Genomic DNA, 13,348 nt, shown 5'->3' with positions numbered 1-13,348 from the left:
CACTTAAGCCCCGGACCTTTAGGCAGCTAAATGCCCAAGCCAGGTTTTGCGATTCGGCACTGCGTCGCTTTAACAGACAATTGCGCGGTCGTGCGACGTGGCTCCCAAACAAAATTGGCGTCCTTTTTTCCCCACAAATAGAGCTTTCTTTTGGTGGTATTTGATCACCTCTGCGGTTTTTAGTTTTTGCGCTATAAACAAAAATAGAGCGACAATTTTGAAAAAAAATCAATATTTTTTACTTTTTGCTATAATAAATATCCCCCAAAAACATATATACATTTTTTTTCCTCAGTTTAGGCCGATACGTATTATTCTACCTATTTTTGGTAAAAAAAAACGCAATAAGCGTTTATCGATTGGTTTGCGCAACATTTATAGCGTTTACAAAATAGGGGATAGTTTTTTTTTTTTTTACTACTAATGGCGGCGATCAGCGATTTTTTTCGTGACTGCGACATTATGGCGGACACTTCGGACAATTTTGACACATTTTTGGGACCATTGTCATTTTCACAGCAAAAAATGCATTTAAATTGCATTCTTTATTGTGAAAATGACAGTTGCAGTTTGGGAGTTAACCACAGGGGGTGCTGAAGGAGTTAGGGTTCACCTAGTGTGTGTTTACAACTGTAGGGGGGTATCGCTGTAGGACGGACGTCATCGATCGAGTCTCCCTATAAAAGGGATCACTCGATCGATGGAGCCGCCACAGTGAAGCACGGGGAAGCCGTGTTTACATACGGCTCTCCCCGTTCTTCAGATCCAGGGAGCGATCGCAAGGGGGCGGCTAGAAACGGATCGCTCCCCGCGGGTTACCGACTGCCGCATGCACCGGGTAGGTCCCGATCGGACCCGCGGAAAGGCGGGGACGTACATGTACGCCCATATGCCTGTACTTGCCATTCTGTGGACGTATATGTACATGCGGCGGTCGTTAACCGGTTAATTGACAAATGGTAAACTATTTTATAAGTAAATTTTCCTCAAATGGTATATGCAGTGTATGTGATATGTGTTTATGGAATGATTGTATGATATATACGTTATGTAGCGCCCTGCTCCTGTTGGGTAGGTGCTATTTGTAAATTTATGTTATCTAAGCTGTAGTTTAGCTCAGAATGATTATGTGAAATTATTGGTTTCTGTTCCAGTTTAGCTGCATTGCACATTTTCCACTTGACTGTAGGTGTCGCTGTCACCACGGGTCAAGGTTGGAAATGCAGCGGGCTGAGTGTATTTTGTATTGAGTATTCTTTTCCCGTCGCTGTGCATTCTGGGATAGGGTACTTTAGGGACAGACATTGTTCTGGCGGGGTCTTCGGATCCTGACCTGATGGCCCTCCTGGCCTCAGGGATGTGCTAGCAGTTTTTTTCTGCCTGCTGGCCCGAGGCTCCGCTACTGAGAGTAGGCCCAGGAGTTGCTGGGGCCTACTGGTCCAGGGGCGGTCCTATGCTGTCTTGCCTGTGGGAAGAAGCAGAGCAATTGGGGACTCAATTGGAGGACGCATCTAGGGCCAACCTACCACACATTGTTGCCGGCTGGCTGAAAGTACTCTGGTACTGTGTAGCTGTGTCTTTGGAACTTTGCAAAGTGTGTGTGTGGTTACATGGTCCTGTGGCAGACGACTGTGCAACGACTCGACTGCACTCATCAAGTATGTGGCAGAGACTTTTGAACGAGCTTCGCACCGGCTGCTAGGTTAGTGAGAGATGCCTATCCGGTGGTTGCTGAATCCAGTGTGGAAACGGTTTGTCCTCTGGATCCAAGAACGTACCTGTGATCCGTAAAGCAAGGTACCTGAATTTTCCCCTAACCCTCCATCCCTCTGACTGAGTTTGTGTAATAAAACCTTGGAAGAAAAGAGACTAATAGGTGGATTCAGAGAGAGTTATGCCGGCGTATCAGTAGATACGCCGACCTAACTCGGAATCTGCACCGTCCTAAGTTTAAGTGCATTCTCAAACTGAGATACACTTAAAGCTAGCTAAGATACGACAGCCTGCGCCGTCGTATCTCAGGGTGCAATATTTAGGCTGGCCGCTAGGTGGCGCTTCCGTTGAGTTCGGCGTAGAATATGTAAATGCCTAGATACACCTATTCACGAATGTACGTGCGCCCATCGCAGTAAAGATACGCCGTTTACATAAGGCATTTTCAGGCGTAAAGTTATTCCATCAAATAGCTGGACTAGTCAATGTTAAGTATGGCCGTCGTTCCCGCTTCGAAATTTAAAAATTTTACATTGTTTGCGTAAGTCGTCCGTGAATAGGGCTGGACGTAATTTACGTTCACGTCGAAACCAATACGTCCTTGCGGCGTACTTTGGAGCAATGCACACTGGGATATGTACATGGACGGCGCATGCGCCGCTCGTAAAAAACGTCAATCACGTCGGGTCACAGTTAATATACATAAAACACGCCCCCCACATCCTCATTTGAATTAGGCACGCTTACCCCGGCCAATTTACGCTACGCCGCCGTAACTTTGGAGGCAAGTGCTTTGTGAATACAGCACTTGCCTATCTAACTTACGGCGGCGTAGTGTAAATGCCATACGCTACTCCTGCCTAACGTTGCGCGCCCCTACCTGAATCTAGCAGACATTTGTAAAAATGGTGCAGACATTTGTAAAAAACTCTTCAAGGGGGACCCCTAAAACGAACGTGGTGAGGCAACGGCAGGCCCAAATTAAAACCAGCGGCCCCTTCGGGGTTATTGCTACACGTTATTTCTGGAAATCATTTCATACCAGCACTATAACATTATTATACCAGCCCATCCGCATAATGTCATTATTTTCTTGTTCATAAAAGGGAAAACCATGCGTTTTAAAGCACATTTGAAGAGTGCCCAGCAGCCCAGCCTTACCTGTGATCAGTGCATAGTGAGCGAGGAGAGGAGACGGATTATACAGAGCGGGGACCTCCTGTTTACCCTGCGTGGCCGCTGTCCTCAGATGAAGTCCCGCCTCCTATGATAGATGTTACCAGTGTGTTCATAAGAGCCGGCCCAGGAGGTGGGACTTTGTCCATAGTAAGCGGGAGATCCCCACTCTGTATAATCCAGAGGCGTTTGCCCCCTCCCTGTACGAGACACCCCAGAGGGACCCATGATAGGGCCAGCCCTGGGCACCCCTCCCCCCTGCACCAACTCGCGGTGCACCCGCCCAGGATCTTCCCTGAATCATTGGACAAAACTGGGGATAGTGTCCTCAATCCGGGGACTGTCCCCGGAAACCGGGGATGTCTGGTCACCCTATACCTAAGGCCTTTTTTCTCCCATTTAGTTGCATTCACTGAAAGTTGAAGTCAAAAACACACTAAGCCCCATGGTGAATACAGATTGGCCCAGATTCAGGTAGATCCGCGCAATATTTGCGTGGGCAAAGGGCAACGATTTTTGCTCTGCGCCCACGCAAATATTTCGATTTGCCCGCGATTCACGGAGCAGTAGCTCCGTAAATTGCGCGGGCGCTATGCTAATTAGCCCGGCGTAAGGGCGCCTAATGTAAATGATCCCGCCGGGGGCGGGAATCATTTAAATTAGGCGCGCTCCCGCGCCGAGCGAACAGCGCATGCTCCGTTGGGAAACTTTCCCGACGTGCATTGCGGCAAATGACGTCGCAAGGACGTCATTTGCTTCTAAGTGAACGTGAATGGCGTCCAGCGCCATTCACGAATCACTTACGTAAACGACGTGAAATTTTAATTTCACGAGCGGGAAGGGCGGCTATACTTTAGCATTGGCTGCTCCTACTATTAGCAGGAGCAGCCTTGCGCTAAAGTCGCCGTACGGAAACTCCGTACCTTGCGTGCGCAGGGCCCGCGCAACTTTTGTGAATCGGTGGTAGTATGCAATTTGCATACAATACGCCGATCACAATGGCCACGCCCCCTAGCGGCCAACGCAAGAATGCAGCCTGAGATATGAAGGCATAAGGAGGCTTATGTCTGTCATATCCTAGGCTGCAGTCCGCGTAGCGATGTTCCTGAATCAGGGGCATTCGCTACGCGGGAGCAAAACAGCTATTGCGCCGCGCAACCTATGGTTGCGCGGGCGCAATAGCTTCTTGAATCTGGGCCATTGTGTCTGCATATCAAAGAGGTTTGCATTTCATAAATTATATTAATATTGTGCGTGGGAAAAAAACGTAAAATAAAAATGTTCATGCCAAATGAAATATTGGAACCCAAATCAAGGAGCTGTAGTTTAGAATTTTCTTATATGTAATAATCTTATTTGTTAAAGATTTTAAATATACTGCAATCTAGATGAGATAACAATTAACAATACACCTCTTGCATAAATGACCTTATCCCCACATGCTAAATGCTTTTTTTATGGATTTGTAGTTTTTTAATTTTGCTAGCCAATACTCCAACCATTGAACGCATATTTTGTTGTAATGTTATGTTTGTAATGCGAAAGAAAACCCTTTGAAGCATTGTAGAACGTGGAGTAGCTGGAAGGTTGGACTCCCCAGTGAAGGTCATTGGCGCCGGAGCTGGACCCTTATGGGGGGTGAGTTGTCACCCTTCCCTCTGGGTAGGGCAATCCCCTTATCCTTTGTTGGAAACAGGACACTACCCCAGTGCTTCGTGGGCATGTCCTTAGACACACCAGCCTCCATTGCCCAGTGGTTGCAGCTGTGGGTGTCAGTCTCTATTGGACGAGGAGTGCCTCCAAGAAATGTGCATACGTTGTTCCCTCTGGTCCTGAGGGAGGTTCTCCTGTAATGTGTTAGGCTAGCACAGGTGTGTACTGCCCGGAAGCATCCATGGCCATCTTTGGTGATGACCATTACATCGGATGCATCTTTCTGGTGGGGACACTGGGTGCATGCGCAGCGTGCCTGCCTGGAGTCAGCCGCGGCCATCTTGGTGGATGGCCGGAATGTCGACCGTCCATCTGGGTGACTGGGGCTCGCAGTTGTGGCCAATTTTGGGGGGGAGCTCTTCTATATATATATATACAGTCTTGATCAAAAGTTTAAGACCACTTGAAAAATGGCAAAAAATCATATTTTACATTGTTGGATCTTAACAAGGTTCCAAGTAGAGCTTCAACATGCAACAAGAAGAAATGAGAGTAAGACAAAACATTTTTTGAGCTTTCAATTAATTGAAAATAACGAATAAACTGAAACAGGCCCTTATCCGAGCACGCAACCTGGCAGGCCACAGAAAAAGAGGGGGGGGGGACGAGAGAGCGCCCCCCCCTGAACCACACCAGGCCACATGCCCTTAACATGGGGAGGATGTCCCCATGTTGATGGGGACAAGAGCCTCATTCCCACAGCCCTTGCCCGGTGGTTGTGGGGGGTCTGCGGGTGGGGGGCTTATCGGAATCTGGAAGTCCCCTTTAACAAAGGTGACCCCCATATCCCGCCCCCCCATGTCAATTGGTAGCGGGGTACATTGTACCCCTACCATTTCACCCAAAAAAGTGAGAAAAAAGTGAAAAAAACACACACACGAAGTTAGGACAAGTCCTTTAATAAAAATAAAAATAAAAAATTCCAGCGCCGTAATCCTTCTACGAGTCCGACCCGCTTCTACGAACGAAACCGCCACCATAGGAGTCTCCCGGCCAAATGACGCGTGACCCGTCTGACAGCTGTTTTATAACCGAGGGCGGGGCCACCCCTGAAGGGCCTGGTAATGGAATTTGGGGGGACCCCCACACATTTTTTTTTGGTTCGGGGTTCCCCATAATATTTATACCAGACCAAAAGGGCCTGGGAATAGACTTCTATCTGTATTGCCGAGACCCGACAATTCATTAAATTACTTTTTTTTCTTTAGAAATTTTATTTTGTGCAGGGACTTTTCTAAGCACGGGAAACATGCGCTACTTTACTGGCATACTATAGACATCCCCCAGGTAGAAAATGTAGAAATATTTTAATTGTCAAGTGGAAGGAAAATTATAAATGGTTTTCAATATTTTTTACAAATAAATATGTGAAAAGTGTGGTGTGCATTTGTATTCAGCCCCCCGAGTCAATACTTTGTAGAACCACTTTTTGCTGCAAATACAGCTACAAGTCTTTTTGGGTATGTCTCTACCAGCTTTGTGCATCTAGAGAGTGACATTTTTTGCCCATTCTTCGTTGCAAAATAGCTCAAGCTCTGTCAGATTGGATGGAGAACGTCTGTGAACAGCAATTTTCAAGTCTTGCCACAGATTCTCAATTGGATTTAGGTCTGGACTTTGACTTGACCATTTTAACACATGAATATGCTTTGATCTAAACCTTTACATCGTAGCTCTGGCTGTATGTTTAGGGTTGTTGTTCTGCTGGAAGGTGAACCTCTGCCCCAGTCTCAAGTCTTTTGCAGACTCTAATGCCGCTTACACACAATTGGACATTCCGACAACAAAACCGTGGATTTTTTTCCTACGGATGTTGGCTCAAACTTGTCTTGCATACACACAGTCGCACAAATGTTGTCGGAAATTCCAATCGCCAAGAACGCGGTCACGTACAACGGCAGTATAAAAGGGAAGTTCAATACCAAGTGTGCCACCATTTGGGCTCCTGCTAATCTCGCGTTAGTAGAAGTTTGGTGAGAGATGATTCGTGCTTTTCAGCCTTGTGCTTTTTTGTCCAATACAGCGTGACGAATGTGCTATCTCCATTACGAGCGCTAGTTTTACCAGACCGAGCGCTTCGAACATGACGCTGCCATCACAATATTTCACGGTGGGTGTGTTCAGGGTGATGTGCAGTGTATGTTTTCCGCAAACACACAGCATTTTGCTTTTAGGCCAAAAAGTTACATTTTGGTCTCATCTGATCAGTGCACCTTCTTCCACATGTTTGCTATGTCCTCCACATGGCTTCTCGCAAACTGCAAACGGGACTTCTTATGTTTTTTTTTTTCAACGATGACGTTCTTGCCACTCTTCCATAAAGGCCAGATTTGTGGATAGTTGTCCTGTGGACAGATTCTCCCACCTGAGCTGTGGATCTCTGCAGCTCCTCCAGAGTTACCATGGGCCTCTTGGCTGCTTCTCTGATTAATGCTCTCCTTGCCCAGCCTGTCAGTTTAGGTGGATGGCCACGTCTTGGTAGGTTTGCAGTTGTGCCATATTCTTTCTATTTTTGGATGATGGATTGAACAGTGCTATGTGGGATGTTCAAAACTTGGGATATTCTTTCATAACCTAACCTTGCTTTATACTTCTCCACACCTGTACCCCTGACCTGTCTGGTGTTTTCCTTGGCATTTATAATGCTGTTTATTCACTAAGGTTCCCTAACAAAGGGGCTTCACAGAACAGTTGTATTTATACTGAGATTAAATTACACACAGGTGGACTCTGTTTACTAATTAGATGACTTCTGAAGGCAATTGGTTCCACTAGATTTTAGTTAGGGGTATCAGAGTAAAGGGGGCTGAATATAGAAAGCACGCCACAGTTTTATTATTTATTGAATATTGAAAACCATTTATAATATTGTTTCCACTTCACAATTATGTGCTACTTTGTGTTGGTCTATCACATAAATGAATATGTTTTCACTGTGTCAGAAAAGTGGTAAATAGTTGCCACATCCCTGGTATGTAGAAAAAGGAAAGGCCCCCTGGATGGGATTTTGTAGGCAACAACACTACTGATATAGAATAAAAAAGTGTTTATTTATACATATACAAATAGATCACTCACACATGTGGTAATCAGCTAAAACAATGACATAACAAAACAAAAGACAAAAAGAAACACAATGTGTGTATGTATCAATAAACACTTTGTTATTCTATATCAGTGGGGTTGTTGCCTCAAAAATCCCATCCAGGGGGGCTTTTTTCTTTGTCTATCACATACAATCCCAATAAAATACATTTAAATTTTTGGTTGTAACATGATAAAATGTGGAAAGTTTCAAGAGGTAAGAATACTTTTTCATATTGTACCTGTAGGTTGCCTCTAGAAGCTGGAAATCACTGAAGTGGAAATCCCTACTGTAGGGAGCTCCACTAGCTTCTGGGTCCTGTGCTGAGTGACTGGCCTGCTGTAATGTGAACACAGGAGGTCAGTGCTTGGTACACACACCATTCAAAGGTCGCTTTGCATTTTCTCAGTGAATTCAAAGTGTTCTCAGGAGAGGCGGGTTAGTAACATCACACTCTCCACCTCGTCCAGTCAGAGAATGCTTTGCTTTAATTGCAAAAATACAAAGCATTGTTTGATTGGCACCTGTGTTCGCACTGGTGCCATTTCCACAGCTATGGTATATGCATAGTTCCAAGCTGAACCAATTTAACTATGTAAAAATATTCATACCTGTAATAGTTCTTTAAAGCGGAGGTCCGACAAAAAAAAAAAAAATTTAAAGCCAGTAGCTACAAATACTGCAGCTGCTGACTTTTAATAAATGGACACTTATCTGTCCAGGGTTCCCGTGATGTCGGCAGCCGAAGCCGATCAATCGCTCGGCTCTTGGTTGCCCCCGCCGCCATCCTCGGTGAGGGAATCAGGAAGTGAAGCGTTGCGGCCTCACCTCCCGTTTCCCTACTGCGCGTCCTAACTGGTCCCTGCTGTCTTCTGGGACCTGTGTGTTTTCCAGAAGACAGCAGGGGGGGGTAACCCCCACGGCAGTCTTTCCCCAGGAGTGGGTGCAAATACCTGTATTATACAGGTATCTGCACCCCCTCCCCCCTGAAAGGTGCCAAATGTGACACCGAAGGGGGGGAGGGTTTCCGAAAAGCGGAGGTTCCATTCTTGTGTGGACCTCCGCTTTAATGATAAAGAATTCTATACATAGATATTTTATACATAGTTTCATTGGTTCAGATTAGACCAATGTAACTATGTACATACCAGACCTGGCCGATGCCCCTGGACACTGAAAATCACTAAAGTAGACACTGGCCCAGATTCAGAGAGCAATTGCGCCTGCGTAACCATAGTTACGCAGCGCAATTGCTGACTTGCTCCGGCGTTACGAATGCTCCTGATTCAGGAACATCGTAACGCCGACTGCAGCCTAAAATCTGCGTGGCATAAGGCTCTTATGCCACGCAGATTTTAGGCTGCATTCTTGCGATGACCGATAGGGGGCGCTCCCATTGTGCTCAGTGTATAGTATGCAAATTGCATACTAACACCGATTCACAATGTTGCGCGAGCCCTGCGTACGCAAGTTACGGAGTTTCCATATGGCGTCTTTAGCGTAAGGCTGCCCCTTCTAATAGTAGGGGCAGCCAATGCTAAAGTATACCCGCCGTTCCCGCGTCGTGAAATTTGAATTTCACGTCGTTTGCGTAAGTGATTCGTGAATGGCGCTGGACGCCATTCACGTTCACTTGGAAGCAAATGACGTCCTTGCGACGTCATTTGCCGCAATGCACGTCGGGAAAGTTTCCCGACGGAGCATGCGCTCTACGCTCGGCGCGCCTAATTTAAATGATTCCCGCCCCTTACGGGATCATTTACATTAGGCGCCCTTACGCAGGGCAATTTTAAAGAGCGCACACGCAATTTACGGAGCTCCTGCTCCGTGAATCGCGCGCAGCGGCGTAAATTTGCGGGGGCGCAGGGCAAAAACGCTGCCCTGTGCCTCCGTAAAAAAAAGGGGCAAATTCTACCTGAATCTGGGCCACTGTTATTCCAGTGATCTCACTGGCTTACATGTATTGTGAGAACAGGAGGTCAGCTGCTCAGCACATGCACCATTCAGACAATCTTTTACATTTCCTGAATGAAGTGGAGAGCAGAGGTCACTGCTTCGCCTTTCTACCTCGTCCAATCAGAGAATGTTTTGCATGTATTAAGAAAATGCAAAGCATTCTCTGAATGGTGCCTGTGCCAAGCAGCCAACCTTCTGTGTTCACAATGCAGCATTGTACTTGGAAGCAAGTGGAGATCATTAAAAAACCTATTATGCCTCGTACACACGGACTTTCCGAGAAAAAAAGTCAGACAGGCTTTTTTTTTCTCGGAAAGTCCGGCCGTGTGTAGCCTCCATCTGACTTTTTTCTCGGAAGTCCGACGGACCTTAGAGAACCTGTTCTCTATCTTTCCGTCTGACTTCCGACGAACTCACGGCAGACTTTTGCATGGTCAAAAGTCCGACCGTGTGTACAAGGCATAATGCCGCGTACACACGATCATTTTCGGCATGAAAAAAAAAACTTTTTTCGGCATGTAGAAAAAACAACATTTTTCCAACTTCATCATTAAAACGACGTTGACCACACACCATTGTTTTTTAAAAATGCTCTAGCAAAGCGCGGTGACGTACAACACGTACAACGGCACTATAAAGGGGAAGTTCCATGCGGATGACGCCACCCTTTGGGTTGCTTTAGCTGATTCCGTGTTAGTAAGATGATTCGCGCTTTTCAGTCTGTTACAGCGTGATCAATGTGCTTACTCCATTATGAACGAGCGCTCCCGTCTCATAACTTGCTTCTGAGCAATGCGCAGGTTTTTATCGTCGTTTTATTCCAAACACGATCATTTTTTACAACCCGAAAAACGACATAGTTTAAAACATTGTTAAAAAATGCAGCATGCTCGAAAACATTTTTTGTCGTTTTTCAGAAGCCGAAAAATTATGTGAAGCTCACACATGATCATTTTAAATAAAAAAAATTTAAAACAACGTTTTTTTCATGCCGAAAAATGATCGTGTGTACGCGACATTAGAGCGATTTTCATCTTCTAGAAGGATCCCACAGGTATGGTATATGAGTTATATTGATCCAAGCTGAACCAATGTAACTATGTAAAAATATATATACCTGGAATTCTTCTTCACATTTTCTGTACTCCATCAGACAGAGAAGGCAGAACTTCAAAAGCTGAATAGCTAAGAAGATTTTTTTTATATAAAATCATCAAACACGCTGGTTTAGGTACACTTTAAGAGCAGTTTAGTGTTATTTCTTTGAGAGAAGACCTGGCACCCACAAGCAGTACTGGAGGTGGCCACGTCTGTCTGCTGTCAGTTCTATTTAGCAGTTTCTGAGCCACGAGTGCACTTGTTTCATCATATCTGTACTTTCTCTAGTGATCTTCTCCTGTTCAAACCACGGGTGGTTATTTACCTTACGAGTTAGATGTGTCCAGGGGTCACCAAACAGCCTCTCAGCACTCACAGCTGCATTTACCAAACAGATCAAATGACCCCGGCTTCACAAAGCACAGATACGCCGCGTAAGTGCAAATATGCGCTATCGTATCTATGCGCCGTGCCCATAAACTGAGATACGCCTAAAAATAGGCTTCATCCGACCGACGTAACTTGCCGGCGTATCGTGGGCGCATATTTACGCTGGACGCATGTGGCGCCCTCATTGATTTCCTATTCAAATATGGAAATGAGGGAGATACATCGATTCACGAACGTACTTGCGCCCGGCGCATAATATACGCGGTTTGCGTAAGTCATACGTCCGGCGTAAAGTTATTCCCCATATATGAGGCGCAACCCATGCAAAGGTATGGACCAGGGAACACAAGCCGTTGTATCTTTTGTCGTTTTGTTGTTGAATATGACTAGGCGTAGGTTACGTTCACGTCGTAGGCAGTGATCCGGCGTATCTTAGGGAGTAGTTCTGACGTGATTCTGAGCATGTGCACTGGATGCGTCCACGAGAGGGTGCATGCGCCGTTCGTTATTCGTATCTTTATGGGGCTCGGCCCATCATTTGCATGGGGTCACGCCTCATTTGCATGGCTCACGCCCACTTCCACTTACGACGACTTACGCCTAAGAAACCCAGCGCAGATTTGGTGGCAAGTGCTTTGTGAATTCGGTGCTTGCCTCTCTGCGCTGCGTCGGCGTAGCGTAAAGAAGATACGCTACGGCAGCATAAATATGCGCCGATGTATGTGAATCCGGGCCAATGTCTTTATGAAGAAAAATGTGCATTTTGCATTCAAGAAAAAGTGAACACAGTTTCATTTAGAAAGATCAGCATTTATTAAAGCTGAACTCCGGGCAAAAACTTCCATTCAAATATATTCTTTAAAGTAACATTAATAGCAAAAAAATAAAAAAGAAAGAAAATAATAAAAAGAGGTCACACCTACCTGCTCTGTGAAATGAATTTGCACAGAAGCATTGCTTTCCTCCTCTTCTTGCAGTCCCTGCTGGTGCTGTCAGCTTCTCCCCACCTATGGGTGCCCCCTGTAGCAACCCAGATGCTAAGGAGGCACCCATGTGTGTGCGCTCCTGTCAGGTCCCATGTCATGTCCATAGACATACACAACACAGATAAGCCACACCCCTGCTCCCTCCTCACAGGAGTTTGACTAACAGCAGCAGGAGCCTATGGTTCCACAGCTCTGGGTTTTTTCTTTGAAATAGAAAGTGAGGGGAGTGGTGCTGGAGCTGGAGACCGTGCTGGACCAGTGAGAGGAGTCAGGTAAGTGTTTAGAAATAGGGTGGGGGGAATAAGTAGGACAGGTAGTGGGCATTTTTTGCTAGAAAAAGAAAAGAGGGCGCACCAGCCTAGTGCATTATCCCAAATGTATTTATTTTGTAAAGAAGATTAAAACTACAAGCATGAAGCTGGACATGCTTATACAGGCCATTATTCCGTGGCTATACAGTCCTGGAATCAGCAATTTCCAGATCACAGGGGAGACCATACAGGGGCTCCTGATGGCTGATGCGTTTTGAAGGTTTACTTAAGCTCAATATACACAAGTACAAATGTCATTGCCCATCTGAGGGGTGTATTCAATGGCATATGCAGGGCCGGCCTTTGGGGTGTGCGAGCTGTGCGGCCGCACAGGGCGCCATGGGCAACAGGGGCGCCGTGCGGCCATCCAGAGGCGTACTAAGGGGGGGGCGAGCCGCCCCCGGGTACCACACACTGGGGGGGGGGGGTGTCAGACCGACACCCCCCTCTGCGATTGTATTACACCCGCAGTGGCAGCGCCGCGGGTTAAGGCAGCGGCACACTGGCACAGGCAGGGAGAGGCGAGCTAGCTACAGTGGCGAGGGGGAGGGGGTGTGCGGGGGTGCAGGGTGACACCGCTGCACCTACCATCCCCTCCTCTTACGGCCACGGGCTGCCTGTCTGTGCGATGTCACACAGGCACAGCCGAGTGAAGCTGCCTCCCCCTCCTCTCTGTTTATGTGTAAACAGGGGGAGGGGACCTGCTGTGCATGTGCCGCGGTGCTGATCAGAGGTACTGAAGGGGGGGCTGCACTAAACGGGGGGGCTACACTGAACAAAGGGGCTACACTGAAGGGGGAGCTGCACTGAACGAGGGGGGCTGCACTGAACGAGGGGGTCTGCACTGAACAGGGAGAGGCGACACTGAACGGGGGGCTACTCTGAAGAGGGGGCTACACTAAAGGGGGGTCTGCACTGAA

The sequence above is a fragment of the Rana temporaria genome, chromosome 10 (genome assembly GCF_905171775.1).
Source record: "Rana temporaria chromosome 10, aRanTem1.1, whole genome shotgun sequence".
NCBI lineage: Eukaryota > Metazoa > Chordata > Amphibia > Anura > Ranidae > Rana > Rana temporaria.
The sequence above is the reverse complement of the archived record's forward strand: the minus strand, read 5'-3'. Positions refer to the sequence as shown.